Source organism: Polypterus senegalus, chromosome 13 (assembly GCF_016835505.1).
Source record: "Polypterus senegalus isolate Bchr_013 chromosome 13, ASM1683550v1, whole genome shotgun sequence".
In the NCBI taxonomy this organism is placed as follows: Eukaryota; Metazoa; Chordata; class Cladistia; order Polypteriformes; family Polypteridae; genus Polypterus; species Polypterus senegalus.
In genome coordinates, this window is record NC_053166.1 from 38,117,350 (window position 1) to 38,137,789 (window position 20,440).

A 20,440-nucleotide genomic window follows, 5' to 3' on the forward strand; every position below is an offset into this window, starting at 1 on the left:
AATACCAGTAAACTTTTCATTCCACATGGTTGGTTTCCTTCAATTTACTTCTGCACTTACATATAGATACATTTCTTCCTGGCACTTTATTTTACTGAAAGTCAAAGAGGATGTATTCGGTAAGTTTTTATGCTTTTATTTTCTGTTTGAGCCCTAGTGTCCCATAGGATTCATTGTAAAATGCCAGGCCAAGTATTTTCTAAAATTTATAGAAAACATTTAACTTTACAACAACATTTCATGTGAAAAAACCTATATATACTGTATCATGTTTGTGAAGAAATAACTTGGACTTGAATAATACTGAGCTTATCCATAAAAATGCCAAATCCTTCCATTTATGTATCACTGTGGACTTTTAAGAAAGTGAAACTGGAAGAAGAGCAGGCATCTTGCTTTATGCAATGATAAATGGAGTAATCCCACCTAATATAGGCGTGTTTATCATCGAAATGGCCCTGGACCTTGAAATGTAGGGTGTCTGCTGCAATATCCTTGACTGAGGGATCAACTGAAAAATATGAAAAACCAGAGAAAGAAGATTAGTATCCAGAAATACTAAAGAGACTCTGTTGCACATTTATAATAGAGACTAGAGCTCTGCTAAACCTGGCAAGATGGAGTTTTTTGGAGATTTTGAAGGTTTGAAGATTTGTTTACCCAGTATTCCTTTATGAATAAATCTTGCCTTACGCTTGATAACTAAAGACATTGTGAGAGAATTTGTGTTCTGGTTGATTGAGTGCCCACTGTGTTCACTTTATATATTGTTTATTCCCAAAACTCGATGGAAGACAATGGAGAATCAAGGGGACCTCAAAGGCAGTTTCAGAGGACTCAGGCTGAACTTGAAGAAGTTCAAGAAAAAGGTGCTTTTATACTCCATTACTACGGCGTATTTTGACTTACCTGTTTTAGTTAGACAGTTAAACAAATTCATATCCATTAAGTTACTTAAACACTGTTGATGATCTTATTAAATGTTTTGTTCCTGTCTGTTTCAGGAGATAATTGATGAGACCAAGTACAGTTTATTAATAAAACAGTTTGCGGCAAACATTTCTTCCTGGCAGTCATGGTCTTTCTATACTTTATAATTATGCAAATAATTGCCATTTGCCAGGGAAAAAAAAACTGCCAAGACAGAGATGTGAGTAACAAAAATAAATGGTTTTAAGTCAGGAATTCAAATGGATTATTTCTTTGTTCTCAAGTAGAGGCCACCCATGAATACTGACTGAAGCCGTGTGATGTTATTTTAAAAGCAAATGTTACCGCACCCCATTGTAAATTACATCCCCAGACTTGAAGAAGAGTTAGCGATAAATAAATAATGGAGCTGTAACCACCAAAAAATACATTTGCTTAAAAAAATTAAAAAAACACACATTACTATAAAGTGGAAATGGGAGTATGTTGGTTTCTAATTGCCTGAGACAGCAGCAGATGTGCACTGATTTGTTATCTCTTCCACAGTATCTTCACTTCATTTAATCATACTGTGTTATTGCTTATTACCAAAATGTTTTATTTATCGAACTGGTTTAGAAATGTTCAAAAGTTGTTTTTTTGGTTTATTTTGTCACACATCTTGTTTTACACATTTTTCAACTACATCAGCAAAATCCACTTATCTCTTGTATGCCTGTTCTAAAGTTTAACAAATAGATGTGTAAAGAATAACATGGCCCAGCTGGAGACTTCTTGCATTTCTGTTCTTTTGCCCTTTAAGGAAATATGAAGTAAATTGAGAAAAGCACTTAAATGTGGCACAAAAAGGATTCTGGGGGTGTCATATTTGTAAGACTGATACCTTTTTTGGATAACATGAACAAAAATGAAAGCAGGTTACAAAAGTTGCATTTGTAAGGGAGGTGTTTTGTTTCAGTAAAACTATAAATATATATTGAAGTTGACTGCAAAAAACACGTGTTTGACTCTCTCTCTCTCTGTATATATATATATATATATATATATATATATATATATATATATACTGGGGCCAAGCCTACAGTTGCAGCCAGAATATTAGTAAAATCTGTAAATGTACAAAACAAAAAATATTATTTATTGGAATCAAAATCATGAAATTCGATAAATATGTAAAAGAAAAATTAATAATTATTTAACAGAGAAAAAATCAGGAAATGAGAATAAAATATTTACTCTCTTACCGATTGGAGTATTCCCGTTAAACTGAGGTCCACTATGCTTGATGAGTATTGATAAGAGACTAAAAAAATGATCCATTCGTTTTAACTGACATTCTATAGATTCAAAAAAATGTTTTTTTAAAATTGACTCATTTAAATAACAGGAAAAATCACATGAAAACTAAAGTGGTATGCAATGGGTCATCGTAACTGCTAACTAAATCACCTAAATACAAACATCGGTGTTAAGAAAAGAAAATTTTTTTTAATAGTTTGTTCCTGTGAAAGAAAGTTTACTCGATCAAAAATAAAAACCATGACTTTCTTGATATTAAAAACCACGACTTTCTTGTTATTATACTTTAGAATTTAAAAAGGAATGAGAGTCTGAAAATCTAACAACATCACATTAAAGTGAGATAAATCCTGGAAAAGAATGATACTAAACATATATATGTAGGTTTTAAAATAAGCCCAACTTAAAGTGTCACAAAAAACGTCACATACAATCATTGCACAAAAATTTTTGCACTTTCAGGCTTATGATTTTACATATAGAGAGTAGACGGGCTGTAAATGTTCTGTGTCTGTATAGAAGCTGCTGCCACAGGAGACGAAGGAGCAGCAACAGCGGCCACAATATATATAATAATACTGTATATATACAATATATACAATATATATTCTGACTGCTGTTGCTGCTCCTTCGTCTCCTGTGGCAGCAGCTTCTATACAGACACAGCCTGTTGAGTGGTCTGCTGTACCTTCATCCCATCCACCACCAGCAGTTGCGTGGTGACACTCCTAACTGTGAAAGGTGTATGTCACATGATGCTTAGAATATTTAAAGCTGAGCGCTCACCTAACCTTTTGGCTTCTCTTTCTGCTTTTTCTAGACTGCTTTCGAGTCGGCTCCACCCAGTGTGTCTCTGCAACTGAATCTGCTCGAAGAATGAGTTCTTATAAAGTGAAGGGAATGGCCAGAGGAGGATGGGTAGCTGAGAAGCTGCTGCTTCTGCCAACTGTTTGAATAAAAGCTTCTTTACTAAATAAAGTCTAAATGCTGTTCCTGCTAGTCTTAAAATAAAGTTCCCTTTGCCCAATATGCAACTGCCTGTCTTTGTGCAACTCAGAAGCCCAAGCATGACTATATACTGTATATATATATATATATATATATATATATATATATACAGTATATACATAATGTCAAACAATTTATAACTTCCATATCACACATGTGCACTTGGGAGTCAACGTCAGGGCTCATTTAGTGGTAATTTCACCCTGAGTTGAGATTTGGCACTATTGCAAAATGCCTATCCTCTCCTTTCTCCTACAGACCCAATTGCCAGCAACAGAAAGACGGATGACATCACTTCCACGCTGCATCTCTCTTAACCAGCTACTCCGCCAACTTGACCTCAGTCTAGTTGTATACTCACATCTATAAAGATGTTTTTAAAAATAAATATTAAACATTGTGTTTGTTATTTTGATTCAATTTTATTGGGATTGTCCTTGGTGCCCCAAATCTTTATCTTTGTTTGTGCTTTAATTTACAATATACTGTATATATATTTATATAGCAACTTTCCAATGGTCAAGGAGATTTTCAAAGATTCAGAAAGAGAAAAAGACATAAAACAACATTAGATACAAATAATATCTGCATACAACACTAAATAAAGATAAATACAGAATATACAAATCATTGAAATAGAATAAGAGACAATAAACCAGAATAAAATACAAAAATATGAATACTACAAGAAAACTCTGCACAAATAACGTAATTTGTGCTACAAACATACATCTTCATATTATGTGGACAGAGAGGGTAAACTGAAAGAAGGGTCACAATGTCAGGGTAAGTCAAATGTCTTCCTGAACAAATGAGTTTTAAGTTGTTTTTGGAGGAATGAATTGAGTCTGCTGATCTCATTAATTTATGGAGGCTGTTCCAAAGCCTTGGTGTAGAAATTGCCAGAATCATTGCCAGAATTATTAATAGAATTTTATATTCAATCCTGTAAGACATTGGAAGCCAGTGAAGGCAGAGCAAGGTGAGTGTTATGTGCTTGCTTTTGCAGGCTTGTGTAAGGATTTCATAATATATCAATGAGCTTCATCTGTGGAGCTCTGCCATGGATGGTATGGTCTCCAAAGAGCCCTGATCTCAGCATCATTGATGCTGTCTGGGATTGCCTGGAGAAACAGCAGCAAGCGAGACAGCAGAAAATCTGCAGAAGAACAGGGACACAATCTCCACATTGCTTGGAAAAGATGATTGGTCGATCTTCTTTTGAAACTGTGTGACAGTGGACCTAAGAGAACTGCTACTGATGTAGCTTTATAGGCAAAGAATCAAATATTCATTGTATTTTGTTTTGTTTTTTTTACTGTTTACTGCTCTTTGTGGCATTTTTTATATTTAGAAACTGACATTTTGTTATTTTTGAAAGCAGCTTCATATAGACATACACATTGATATATATATATATTTATAATTTATATAAAACAAATTATTTGGGCGAGTCTTTTTTGTAGTGCAGTATGAATAACTAAATATTCATTCCAAACCCGAACTTAAAATAAATAATATTATTCAAATACCACAAGTATGTTTAGTATGCCATGAACTCATTTGGATATACTTAAAAAAATGGTTCTCTTCCAGTTGTGCTCAGTCCAAGTCAGACAGAAAGCAGCCTTGAGTGGCTTGTTATTTGAGCACGACTCACACTCAAACCCAGCCACTCTTCAGAGGCAATTTACTGCTCCCAAATGAAATGACAGCATTTCATTGGAACATCCCAAACTAAGCAATGTCTTCAAACAAGCCTATACCTCCTAACCTCGGAAAGCAATTTCTGGTAATTCTTTTTGAAGCCCATCTTTCCACCTATTTCCCCATTTCACAAAACCATCAAAGCACCCATTTTTGAGCCTACACATTCAATTACAGGACTGTGAGGAGCTCCCCAAGACTAGGGTCATCCAGTCAGGGTGGAGTGTACTTCGTTTTTCTTGTTTTTGTGGACTTCTCTCTTTGTACTGTGCTTTAACTCTCTCATATACACCTGTTTGTGTAAGGTTACTTGGACATTATATTGGGCAACATAAGTAAGTGTGGACCTTGTGATAGTTGTTCTCTTGTCTAGAGTTGATTTTGGCATTATGCTTGAAGCTACTTTGGCTTGCTCAGTTTGTCTGCATTCCTAATTTGGATTAAGTGGGTTAAAAATTGATAAATGAAGGTACAGGAGTATTATGCACCCATACACTCACAAAGCACCAGTTTACAGACACCAATGAAACTAATGTTCATGTCTTGAGATGTAGAAGAACACTAAACTATACCAAGAAAAGCTAAGCAGAAAAGACATTCTACATTTGTTTTGTGGATTGGAATGGGCATACAACTATGTCCCTCTGGGTGTCCTGTGGGGAGTGCTTCAGGAATATGGCATACTGGGCCTGCTGTTATGGGCTTTTCAGTCCCTGTACAACCACAGTTCCAACTTGGTTCACATTACCAGCAGTAAGTCAGACTCATTCCTTGCGGTGACTCCACCAGATTGCTCCTTTATCACCAATCTTGTTCATCATTTTTATAGACAGAATTTCTAGGCGCAGCCAAGGGGTGAAGGGGTTCAGTTCAGAGACCTTAGGATTGCATCTCTACTTTTTGCGGATTGATGTGGATCTGTTGGCTTTATCAGGTGGTGACCTCATACCTGGGCAAATCTGAAGCAACTGGGATGAGGATCAGAACCTTGAAGTCTGAGGTCATAGTTCTTAGCCAGAAAAGGGTGAAGTGCCCTCTTAAAGTTACAGATGGGTGGGAGGTGCTACTTCAAGTGGAAGAATTAAAGTATCTTGAGTTATTGTTTACAACTGAGGGAAGAAGGGACCAAGAGATTTACTGGAGCAGTTTTATCAGTTATGCAGACATTGTATTGGTCAGTTGTGGTGAAGAGAGATCTGAACTCAAAGATAAAGCTCCTGTTTTCCCGGTCAAGTAGGAAGTGACCAAAAGAAATAGATCATGGATACAAGCAGCAGAAATTAGCCTCTTTTGTAGGGTGTCTTGACTCAGCCTTAGAGATAGGGCGTGGAGTGCAGACATTTGTTAGGAACTCAAAAATAGAGCAGCAGCTCATCTGCATTGAAGGGAGCCAGGTGAGGTAGTTTAGGGAACCAATTCGTATGCCTCCTGGATGTCAGCCTGCAGAGGTGTTTTCGGGCATGTCCAATATGGAGGAGACTTTGGAGCACACCCAGGACATGCTGGACAGCTGGCATGGGAATTCCTTATTATCTCCACAGAGGAGGTGGGTAAAAGGGGTGTCTGGGCATCTTTGCTTAGACTGCTGCCCCCAAGTACAGGACCAACATAAGCTGTAGAAAATGGATGAATGAATGGCAAAAAGAGAAGGAAACAGTATCCAGTACAAAAAAAGAAGTAATGACAGTAACCATAGATACTTAGTAAATAATCTGGTAAATTTAGTAAGGTGGGCAAGTACACAGAGAAAAGCCAAGCAGAAAAGGGGAAAGTGGGCAACTGCACTCTACTAAGTACAGTGCCACTTTGTTATACAGGAGCACTATACATTACAAAAAAAAAGGAATTATAATAACCGTAAATATTTAAAGAAACTGGCAAAAATAAAGTTGGGAATGTCTGCATTTTTCTGTCTGAATCTTTAAAAAAACTTTCAGAAATCTTGGTGACTGTTCTCATGAAGCAAACATTTCTCTGTCTTTCTGTGTTGCTGTAATGCACATCTTGGTTGATTCTGAGAACCATTTATAAGTTATAAAGTGGGTACAGTAAAACCTTTTTTTGTGTGTGTGCCCTCACCAAGCTGTTTCACTCCACTTTCCAGGTTATTCTTAATTGCGACATGCTAAGTGGCAGTGTTGAAAGTAGTCATTAAGAGCCTATTGACAAGAAATGATATGTAGGTCTCAATTGTTATTTTTCCTAGTTATAATAACAGGGCAATAAAATGCTCAGTCTATTAATCATGTATAATTGGATAAATATACTTCATCTGATATCAATGTGTAGAGAGACATGTGTTACAATAATAATAATAATAACCAGAAAATAAACAAGACTAGTGCCAATAAGCGAGGCGTCATACCATGTGTGCTAGCACACTAAATCCTTCAACGCCACTTATTCTTCGAGTAAATGGCCAGTGCATGGTAAAAGACAGATTTGCACACAGAAATACTCTTGAGGAGTGTGAACTGCAGCAGCTTATTAAAGGGTACATGTGCTTGCTGTTTCGTTTTGGATTCAAATTCACTATCAATTTTGTTGATCTTTAGTGATCATTTATCTGACCACACAAACTGCCTGTAAATTTTTAATTTTAAAATCAGCTCATTTCAAATTTAAGGTGGCAGTATTAAATTGGCCCATTGGGAATTTGAGTGTAGGGAAGTGTACCCTAAGATGGATTGGCAGGATTGCTTCCTGCTGCCATGCCCCTACTGTTGCTGAAATTATTTCTGGCCTCCCACAATCCAATAAATATATTATACAGCTTTGAGAACTGTATACTGTACACTCACCTAAAGGATTATTAGGAACACCATACTAATAAGGTGTTTCACCCCCTTTCGCCTTCAGAACTGCCTTAATTCTACGTGGCATTGATTCAACAAGGTGCTGAAAGCATTCTTTAGAAATGTTGGCCCATATTGATAGGATAGCATCTTGCAGTTGATGGAGATTTGTGGGATGCACATCCAGGGCACGAAGCTCCCGTTCCACCACATCCCAAAGATGCTCTATTGGGTTGAGATCTGGTGACTGTGGGGGCCATTTTAGTACAGTGAACTCATTGTCATGTTCAAGAAACCAATTTGAAATGATTTGAGCTTTGTGACATGGTGCATTATCCTGCTGGAAGTAGTCATCAGAGGATGGGTACATGGTGGTCATGAAGGGATGGACATGGTCAGAAACAATGCTCAGGTAGCCCGTGGCATTTAAACAATGCCCAATTGGCACTAAGGGCCTAAAGTGTGCCAAGAAAACATCCACCACACCATTACACCACCACCACCAGCCTGCACAGTGGTAACAAGGCATGATGGATCCATGTTCTCATTCTGTTTACGCCAAATTCTGACTCTACCATTTGAATGTCTCAACAGAAATCGAGACTCATCAGACCAGGCAACATTTTTCCAGTCTTCAACTGTCCAATTTTGGTGAGCTCATGCAAATTGTAGCCTCTTTTTCCTATTTGTAGTGGAGATGAGTGGTACCCGGTGGGGTCTTCTGCTGTTGTAGCCCATCCGCCTCAAGGTTGTGCGTGTTGTGGCTTCACAAATGCTTTGCTGCATACCTCGGTTGTAGCAGTGGTTATTTCAGTCAAAGTTGCTCTTCTATCAGCTTGAATCAGTCGCCCCATTCTCCTCTGACCTCTAGCATCAACAAGGCATTTTTGCCCACAGGACTACTGCATACTGGATGTTTTTCCCTTTTCACACCATTCTTTGTAAACCCCAGAAATGGTTGTGCGTGAAAATCCCAGTAACTGAGCAGATTGTGAAATACTCAGACCGGCCCGTCTGGCACCAACAACCATGCCACGCTGATAATTGCTTAAATCACCTTTCTTTCCCATTCTGACATTCAGTTTGGAGTTCTGGAGATATAATTTATCTAATAAATTTATAATTTATATAATAATTAAGGCTGCTTAAAGTTTTACAAGAGCAGTCATGGACTACCAAACAGTGATTAAATGAAAGTTGGGGCTTCTTGAACACCATTGGTAAAGAAAGAAACAGGAATGTGTGTTTTACTGCTTGAACACAGCAGAAACCCCCACCTCCATTACAAAAATTCCCCACCAATATCAGAAAAAATCTTCAAGAAGGGACAGAACTTTATTATTAGGGGAATGATTTTGAAAAACCATGTCATTGTATGAGAAGAAAGCAGTGGGAACAGACTAGGAGGGGGCCTCCCATCCAGAGATTAAAGTCTAGTAAAAAGTACCTAGTTTGTTAGGAGGGTGGGTCATCATCCATGTTTAAAAAGTAACATGACATTCTCAAAGTCCAGTTCCAGTTCCTAATCAGTGACAACAGCTGATAACACTGATCTCATTTAATAGCCGTTATTATTTTTCTTTTATTCTACATTCAGAAAAGCATAGCAGCATGATTTTTGCATTTATAAGACATTTAGAAATATTTCTGTTTTTGCTGTAGTACAGACTTATAAATGCCTGGGAGTGCAGCTGGAAGATAAATTGGACTGGACTGCCAATACTGATGCTCTATGTAAGAGAGGACAGAGCCGACTATACTTCCTTAGGAGGCTGGCGTACTTCAACATCTGTAGTAAGATGCTGCAGATGTTCTATCAGACGATTGTGGCGAGTGCCCTCTTCTACGGGGTGGTGTGCTGGGGAGGCAGCATAAAGATGAAGGATACCTCATGCCTGGACAAACTGGTGAGGAAGGCAGGCTCTATTGTAGGCATGGAGCTGGACAGTTTGACATCCGTGACAGAGTGATGGGCGCTGAGCAGGCTCCTGTCAATCATGGAGAATCCACTGCATCCACAGGATCATCTCCAGACAGAGGAGTAGCTTCTGCGACGGACTGCTGTCACTGTCCTGCTCCACTGACAGACTGAAGAGATCGTTCCTCCACCACACTATGCAACTCTTAAATTCCACCCGAGGCGGTAAACGTTAATATTATACAAAGTTATTGTCTGTTCTACCTGCATTTTTATCACTCTTTAATTTAATATTGTTTTTTATCAGTGTGTTGCTGCTGGAGTATGTGAATTTCCCCTTGGGATTATTAAAGTATTTATCTAGATAGATAGATAGATAGATAGATAGATAGATAGATAGATAGATAGATAGATAGATAGATAGATAGATAGATAGATAGATAGATAGATATACTTTATTAATAAAATTTTAGCTATAGATTTAAATGCTTAACTCTCTTTTGTTGATTTCATTATATTTTGCCCTTTCTCTTTGCATTTTTGTTTTTGTTGTATCTTATTAATAACAATTAAAAATGAGCAGAGCAGACATGCTGGCAAACAACACTGAATAATCAAAGGCTGCAACTACTTTAGCATCAGACCCACTAATAAGTAAATAATGGATTAATTAAACAATTAGAACACCTAGAAAAGTAGAATGAAAATCAAGATGAAAATACTGTTAAAAAGAAAAAAATGCATTATTCCCATATAACCTCTTGGTACATTTTAATATACAGTATATATATTTTACCAAACTTATTCTTCTAATTTCTATATTGTTCCTAAAACACAGTACTTGGGAAATAACACATCACTTAATTAGCCCAGGAGTCCAATTAAAAACAGAAGCTGGTTGGAACAAAAAACCTGCAGCCACAGTGTGTCCCCAGGACCGAGGTTGGGAAACACTGACCTAGTCATTCATTTTCTGAATGGATGGGGGAATCTATGTGGAGCAAATATCAGGCACCAACCAGGAAGAGACCTTGCATGGGACGCCAGTCCATCTCCGGGCACACCTCCAAACACACTCACTTAATTCTTCTTCTTTCAGCTGCATCTGTTAGGGGTTGCCACAGCAGATCCTCTTTTTCCATAAACACACTCACAAAATTAATTTACACAGAACATATTTATGATGAGGAAGGAAAACAAAATAACACCAAAAAAAAAACGTGGGCAGGTATAGTGAGAATGGATAAAGTTTGAAAAGACCCACCTAAGAGTTGTGAGGCAGCATCATAAACCACTCTGTCACCCACAGAGGCTACACACATCAAATGTCTGTGGTGTAATCTGTAGATGAAGAGCTTTGGGGAGACATTATAGTATACCCAATCACTCCTTTTACATCACTGATATTGATGTGGAAGAATTGGTGCTTGCTTTGCCCCATTGCTTCCAGGATAGACACTGCCATGCTGCGCCCCTGAACTGGACAAGTGGGTTAGAAAAGGAATAGATGGATGGATGAATGGATAGCCTATGAGAAGGAGGATGGATAAATCAGGGTACAAACTCAAAATCTGGGGAGAAAAAATGGAGTGTATATAAAGTTTCCTCATAAAAGCAAGTCTTTAATTCCATTCAGTTTACAGTAATTGTTTCATGGCAATTAACTCTTCTCAGGACTGCATTATTTTCCAAACTTTGAGAGGAAATGTAATATAGCCTACTTATTTTGCTAGCATTTGACACAAACCTTAATGTTTTATGCTAGTACTTTGCATTTCTTATACAGGTCAAGTTTACATTCTTTTTTGTTAATTTTTATATTTCAACTTCTCATCTACAGGAAATCAACATTCTTCTAATAGTGCAGTTAACGAACATCAGTTAAACACTTTTGAAAGGCCTATGGCTTTTTGGGACAAAAAGGTGATTTGTAACAGAGTGTTTTGGGTTTGTATATTTGCGTTATTAAATTAAAAGACCAGACAAAGAATCCGTTCTTCGGGTTTGTCATTTTTTGCTGGCCTCATTGTCCCCTGCATTGTTGTTCATATCTATATCGGTGTTATGGGATGCCGCAGAATCAGACTGCTTGTTGCTGCTAAAAGCAGCCATATTAGCCTTTTCCTGACAATCTATCACGGTTATCATCATTAGTTTGAACTGTAGTATTTATAGCTTGTTCAAAGTGCTTGTTGAAATCATCATTTGTATTTGTTATTATTCAGATATACTGTAATTTACAGCGAAACATCATGTTTTGCTTTAATCTTCTATCCTTTTTATTTTTATTTTTTTTCACTGCATCACTGGGCTCTCCTTTTGAATGACTATCTGTTTGGACTTTTTCTCATTTGCAGCACAGGACCACTTCAAATCTTGACCTGTTAGACCCCCTCTCTAATCAAGTCCCACCCATATCAGCCAACCAGGATTCACATTTTTCTTTTAGAAGCTTTTTATTTAGGCATGATTGGATAAGTTTTAAAATTGTAAAGATCAAAGTGTCAGTGCATGTACTGTTGGAGAAAACGTAGACTTTTCCTGTTATTGGGTATTTTTACTCACATATTCTAAAGCCCCTTTGCAAGCAAGGCCCGGCGTACATACCCACGTTACCCTGATGGTAGATCCGGCTAGGAGTATCCATCCTATTATCTGTGTCTTGTCTTTCTGACTGCCTGAGAAAGAACAACCTTCACTGTGTTGTCTCCAAACCCGAATTCACTAATGGCAGAAACAAGGATAACAAGCCTGTCATTGATTAGGGCAACTTTAAACTAAGAGCCAAAAGTAACAAAGATGCACAGCTTCTGCACTGTGTTTTCTTTTCACTAATTACATATTGGTTTGGTGCTCGTTGTACTGACAATACAAAGCATTTTAATGTGGAAGTTGAATTTATGACTTAATTAGATATAATTAACAATGTGATCTCTTAAATACTTCACAGAATGGCATTGCACTTTGCAATGTGGTTTTATATAGAAACTGAAACATACACATCGCAAGGAACAATTAGTGCTCACTGTAATTATGTTGATATCGGGCTTTTTCAGATGTCAGTCTTATTTATCTTAGGATTACTGATTGGTGACAGTACAATAACTATATGGTGATTTACAATAGGTGGACACTGTTACAAAGCATTTAGCTTGCAGCTTTGAGAGTCTAGGGTTCCTTTTTTTTCATTTTTTATTCATAGCTAATGAATGTAAAATGAACGAAGAGAATTTAAGAAACCAAGTTGCATTTGTAAAGCATAAAAAAACAGAGTTCTCTATTGGTCGTTTTATGTAATCAGTTACTCTATCAGAAATTCTGAAATATATGGAGGAACCAAGTTATTTAAGACTTTAAACACAAACATAACCACCTTAAAACCAATCTAATACTTAACAGGCAGCCAGGGAAGAGAGACTAAGACAGGAGTGATGGGCTCCTTGTTAGTAACCTGGTTGCCACATTTTGCACCCACTGCAAACAAATCAAAGAGGATTGACAGATATAAAAATAAAGTGAATTACAGTAGTCCGGCCAATAAAAGATAAAATCATGGATAACTGTGTTCAGGTTTTTAGTTGATAAAAAAGTTTAATTTTAGCTATATATCCAAGATTGAAGAAGCTGCACTTGACCACTGCATTTATCTCTCTGTCAAAACAATGGGAAGAGTGATTACTCTTAAAGTTTTTGCATGCAGTTTAATAGACAGTACGGGCAAAAAGGGCCACTGTTGCTAGTGGAACTGCTAGTGGCAGTAGGAGGACCAAAGAGCAGCACTTCTGTCTTATTTTCATTCAGGTGGAGAGAATTACTAGTCATCGGCACTTAATATCCTTTAGGCAATCAAGTAGTTTAGTTACTGACCCCTTATTACTTTGCTTCAGAGGTGCTAATTCACGTTGATCATCATTGATCCTAGTGCAAATATCAGTCACTGATACTTTTGAATTGGAAACTGAATCAAACCCATGATTCTCACACAATCTGTAAACTACTCTGAAAATCCCAACACCACACCGTTATGAGTCAAGAGATTTGTTCAGTGCAATGGAACTAAAGGCATCCAAACAGAAAGGCAATGCTGACTTATTTTCTATTTTAGTTATGTATTCTTCAATATGTTGTGCCCTTCTTTCAGTGAACAATTTGACATTTGTTGCAGCATGTGTATGAATTTATTGATCATATATTTGCATATACCCCCCTGGATCATGTTGAAGGAATTAAAGGAATCGAATGAATAGAGTAGCTTAAATGAATTGGTAAAGTGAATGAAAGAGCTCTTCACTATTAACTAAACATTGTAATGTAATTGTGCTTGCGTTACAGTATTTAAAGTAACAGCAGTACAGAAGCCCGAAACAAACTGGTTAACAACACGTCCTGCTAGAAGACTTTTTCAAGTGGAACGCAAGAAACCATTTTCTAACTGTCACTTACAGGTTGTCCAAGATTGTGAATACTCTCTCAAACCTCTATATGTGCTCTTTGAATTAGTTTTTTGTTTAGTTTCTCATCATGATGTATAACAATTATTTTGGTTTAATGTTTCGGCCGGCTTTGTTCTTTTATATAGTTGGATCCAGAAAAGATGCGAATTCACTGGCCTTCTGTAGGCTTCTCCTCTGCTCTTGGGTATGAAAAGGTGTCATGATGATCTGATCTTTGTTTATCATTTTCAAATAATTGAGGTAGTTTTTTGAGGGGTTTTAACGGTCAAGGAATGCAATGATGTGGCCTGATTTTTCATTAAGGATGTTTAGAAGACATCTTCCCAAGGTGCCATTTTGTTTATAGAAGCAGCACCACCATTGCATGTACTACAGTGTTGCCAAGGTGTTGTTAGACAAGAAATCCAGGAGTGTGTGGTGTGTGGTGTAATTACCATGTAGATGTAAAGGCCATTATCATACAATTCTTCTGCAACTAATTTAAATCTAAAAAACTCTGGCGACATTGTTTTTAAAGATCTCTTTGGCTACAAACTGTTTCTGTTCTTTGACTTGAATTTACCCCTTGTGTTTTGGCTTCAGCAACATGAAATATTCTTGTTTTTGACTCTCTCTTGGCAACAATCAATTTCTGATTTTGTTATAAGTCCTGGCCACATTTGATTCTCATCCTCCCAGGTTCGACCTTTGCTCATCTCCTGATTCCATGCTATTGCAGTCATTACAACAGAATGAAAGGTGAGCAACTGTGTCTTATCCAAACCCATGACCAGTGCCACCTCTTGTGCAGAGCCTTCAACTCATTCCTGTAACACGCGAGGGTGCCGGCAGGTGAAACGAAAAGACACGAAAGGCCTGCCATGGGACTTGACACACAATGTATTGCATGTCTTGCACACAATATATCTGGAAATATGTTTGTTACAATATATTAGGGGTAGAGAGTTTGGCATAGTTGATAAGGCTTTGGACTATAAACCCTGAGGTTGCAGGTTTAAATTCCACAACTGACCCTCTGTGATCAAGAGCAAGTACATAAGAAATGTAACAAATTGTATTTCAAATGGTACCGTGAGCCTTACCAGAAGTGGTTACATTAAGTGTGATAATATATTAGGGGACGATATTAAGAAACATATTTCATTATACTTCAAATATAATACTAAATATATATATATGAATCAAATATATATATATATTACATTACATTTCAGATATATCCATACATTATCAGCTATATTGTACCATGTTTCATTTACACAAGAGCTTTTCTGTTATTATTGTGTTCTTCTTACATGTAATTTCATATTGGCATCTAAAGTGATATTGTGCTGTATGATCTTGTAGAAGTTTACTAAGCCCTTTCCGTCAAATGTGATCAACATGTGGAGTTGTTTTTTTTTTTTCTTTCTAAGCACAGTCCTGTCTGTTGAGCATCACTTGTCTCCTTAGCCAATTTAAGACTGGATATTATATTAACCCCTATCCCCCCTTGCTCTTTACCCATTTGTATCTTTTTTCCCAAGTGCTGACCCTTAAAAGACCTGCTGTGTGTGTCGGTACATATTTGTGTTGATTAACCCAGTCCTGTGGGAAATGGAGAACTACAGAACTGGTGCTTAAGACATCTCTCAGGGCACCTCAATCCATGTGGACTCTCATGGATATGTATGTTGGGAAAGATATAATTTCCCAAGGTGGAAGATATATTTTGCATTCATGTACTTGATGCTTTTTGCAGAGGACAAGGACAAATGAAAAAAAAAATAAAAAAATTTTAAAAACTTGTTTCTGTGTGTTTGGGAAACATTGTAGTATGTAGCACACAATTTCAGGCAAGATTTGGAAATTAACCAGACTTTACATGTGGAATGTTTTTGATCTGTTCAAATCTGTTAATTACATTTACATGACACAACATATATTTATTGCAAAAGATTTGGAAAGAACATGTGAGTCATATTTCAAAAGGACTTATATCTATCAAACATATAACAAAGAATAATTATGTTAGCTACTTAGCATGTGCAGACAGACAGACTATGATAGATAGATAGATAGATAGATAGATAGATAGATAGATAGATAGATAGATAGATAGATAGATCACAATGCCATCCACTACTAGTGGATAGATAGATAGATAGATAGATAGATAGATAGATAGATAGATAGATAGATAGATAGATAGATAGATAGATAGATAGATAGATAGATAGATAGATAGATAGATAGATAGATAGATAGATAGATAGATAGATAGATAGATAGATAGATAGATAGATAGATAGATAGATAGATAGATAACCACAATGCCATCCACTACTAGATAGATAGATAGATAGATAGATAGATAGATAGATAGATAGATAGATAGATAGATAGATAGATAACCACAATGCCATCCACTACTAGATAGATAGATAGATAGATAGATAGATAGATAGATAGATAGATAGATAGATAGATAGATAGATAGATAGATAGATAGATAGATAGATAGATAACCACAATGCCATCCACTACTAGATAGATAGATAGATAGATAGATAGATAGATAGATAGATAGATAGATAGATAGATAGATAGATAGATAAGGCACTATATAGATAGATAGATAGATAGATAGATAGATAGATAGATATAGATAGATAGATAGATATCTAAGGCACTATATGATAGATAGATAGATAGATAGATAGATAGATAGATAACCACAATGCCATCCACTACTAGATAGATAGATAGATAGATAGATAGATAGATAGATAGATAGATAGATAGATAGATAGATAGATAGATAGATAGATAGATAGATAGATAGATAGATAGATAGATAGATAGATAGACAGACATGTTTTACTGGCAATCAGCTAGCAAGAACATCCTAGCTCATCTAAGAATGCCATGAAAACTTTGACTTAGCTCTAGTCCAGCTCCAGTTACTTTTGTCTAATTATACCTTATGTCAGAAAACTCATGACAAGGTGAAGTAATTGTGACATGATTTTTGTATGCAATGCCAGGTCCTACTCAATCTCATATTGTGTCTCTCACAAAACACTATAAAGTAAAGCCTGAGGGATTTTGTTAAATGATGAATTAGAAAAAACGGCCCCTTCGCTTTAAAAATGATATTACGCCACGGAGATACTCATATGGGTTCGATATTTTCTCCTTCATGTCTAAGAATTAATTATTGTGGCAGTGGACATTACAGCAAACATTACATACTTCATTAGATATGCTGGCCACTTGTCTGACAGTGGCATCTCAGAGCTCATAAACAATCACCACATTGGCGCCTGCCGGCTGACAACAATGATTAACTGTTCCCTCATTGTTTCCACTAAAACAGTGTGCACTCTTATTTTCCAGTACCAAACCGGTTATAAGCTGTGGTGTTTTGATGTTTCACTTACTTTCAGATTGCTCTGCCTCTGAAGTGTCCAATCCATCACCACAGAAGGAATGGTAGACAGATTTTACGATTAATATTCAGCTTCCTCAATACTATGAAGCTGACATCCAATGGTATTCTAGTCATGTTAACATCATTTCCCAGTTCAATCTCTTTGTGTTTCTACATCTCCTTCAACCACAAGTTAAAGAGCTTAGACCCACAGACAATAATGAGGTATGCAAGGGACAGGGAGAGCATGCCCTACTCTCAGCTCAGATTTTATCCCTGGGAATCTTGTGAAAGATTATGTGTCAGTGACAGCTGCGCCACTTGAAGGATTTCTTGCTGTGGCCAGCAATGTCCTTTTAGTTCCTTCAAGTCAGGGCCCAAGCTAAAATGTCCTGTGCATTTACACGTCAGGTGAGCACTGGGAGATGCACATTGGCTTGCTGTCTTCTAGTCAGTTCATCATATTTCTTCACCCCATGAACCCTAGTAAGTGCTGCCATACTTACTGTAACCTTCATGACCTCCAAGTTTGCAAAACACAATTTACAAAGAAAGCTTGCTTCCCACTTACTAAATCAACATTCTGTCAAAGAATCTGAGCAGCATTCAGCCAAGGCAGATGTTACTGACAGTGATTGGAAGAATCGCAGTAAATGTACAGGGAAAAAAAAAATTAACTAACGCAGTTTCTTTCTTTCTTTTGTTCTTTCAATCTTTCTTTCTTAAATGAGGTAGAAAACCATTTACATCTTGCAGTTGAAGGGGATGGGGGTGGAGAGGGATAACACCAAATGAGTTACAGCAAGCTCCGCAGTGACACTGGAGTCTAAATACAATGAGCTTGTTAAAAAACTTGTTATACTGCCATGGCGTCCCCCTGACACCTTCCTGTGCTCTTATATACCCAACAAATTGGCACACTGGACTCTGTCTGCAGGACTCATGTATATGCATCACAAATCCCTTAAGTGGAAATCCTAGATGTTTGGGTTTTGGATAACAGATGCAATTTGATGACATGACAGTTAGGTCAAGTGTTTCTTTAATAAACCAAAAGGTTAGTCACATGAAATAGGGCTGATGTCAACAGCACAGAGCGTGGAGTCATTTGATCTTGTCATTACATTTTCTGAATTATTGTGATAAAATCGTATTTGCTATTGAATGGCAACCTGCTTTGCTGTGTGCTTGTGTTAATAAAATAAAACAGAAAATAGCCATTATACCATACTATACCAGTGTCAAACCTGCTTAGTCCCATTCAGGGTTGTGAGGTTCGGGTCGCCATTCTAGCAACAATGGGTGCAAGGCAGGAAACAGTCCCGGATGGCAAACCCATCTATCACAGGGCATATTTGATATAATTATTATGTCAAAAATAGACAACAGAAAAATCAGTTAAGTCTTAGGGTAGCATGTTGGCTCAGTGGTTAGTTCTGCTGCCTTAATAGTGCTTCAGTGACCTGGGTTCAACTCCTAGCCTGGTCCCTATCTGATTATATGTTCATCTTGCACTCCAGCCTCCTCCCACAAATTAAAGATGAACAACTGGGGTTAAGTGGTGACTCTGAATGTGTGAGTAATGGACTGGCATCCTATTAAGAGTTGGTTAATATATCGTACCTGATGCACCCTGACTCCCTGAAACCCTGCAGTGGAGAAATAGAGAGATGTGTAACTTATCTTAGTGGACAAAATAGAACTTGCAAACATTTATTCCAGCACATGTAATGCTTATATTATTTTTCTGTATTATTTACTTCTGGATCTGAGTGATCTGATGTTTTAAATCTGTCAGTGTGCCACTAAAAGGCTTTTATCTTCTGCAGTGCCTTCCAGCGAGGCAAGTTAAGCATTTTAGTGATTTTATTAAGCTTAATTATTTCAAATGTATGCAATTCTGAGTTTTAGTAATATGTAATTTACCGATAATAATAAAAGCTGAATATCTTGTATGTGAAATTTCATGTCAACATGTGTAAAGGTCTCGTATGTTTTTTTTCATCCTTTTTGTACTTTAAGAGTTTATCGCTATTACATTGGGTTCAAGGTAGGATCCAACCTTGAATAACAAGCAAATCCATCATATTACTATTAATATTTCTGATCTTTGTATAGCCAGTTTGGAGGGAGGCAGAGTTTATGTCTGTAGCTTTGGGTATAAGGCAGAGACCACTCACACATATACCCAAAGTGGGCCGGTTTAGAGCAGCCAATTAAATTAAAAAGAAAGTGAGTATATGGGGAAGTCGGTTTTTCTTACCCAGAAAAGAAGATTTAGGACTGAGAGGTAATTTATATTTTTCACCTAGAAATCTAAAAGCCAGCTGAACATACAACAAGAATAGATAGACAAATCAGAATCAGTTTAATTTTGACAAATACACAAGTAAACAAGGAATTTGTATTGATGTATTTGGCCTAACACAGGCTGTACTTCAATGTTAGAATAACTTGCATTCCACTTATAAACATCCCAATGCAAGTTCATAAAGGGTTAACATGAAGTGAAAAAGCCCACAAGAAATAATACAGACAAGAGATGTTCATATTCAGTTCATGTGCAGTGTCAGGGATTACCCTGAAAGATGTAAAGAAGAAGCTGGACCTGGTTCCTTGCCATCTTAAGCCAATGCTACATAACACGATTTCTCTTTGTGGGGTATGTTGGACTTGCCGACCGCAATTATCTCATTGCTGGGCCTTGTCAGTCTAAACAACTGAAAATTGAATGGCATACCAAATTTACTGAATGAGTGCTGACCTTCCAGCATGGTTGTACTTGTCTTTTTTTGAGACAGCTAATAACTTGCTCCCTGACAGAGCAGGTGCTGTAATAAGGGTTAAAAGATATGGCAATTACAGTCATAGTCTTTGCCCATTTTTTCTCTTTTCCCATTCTGTTGTGGTATGTCAA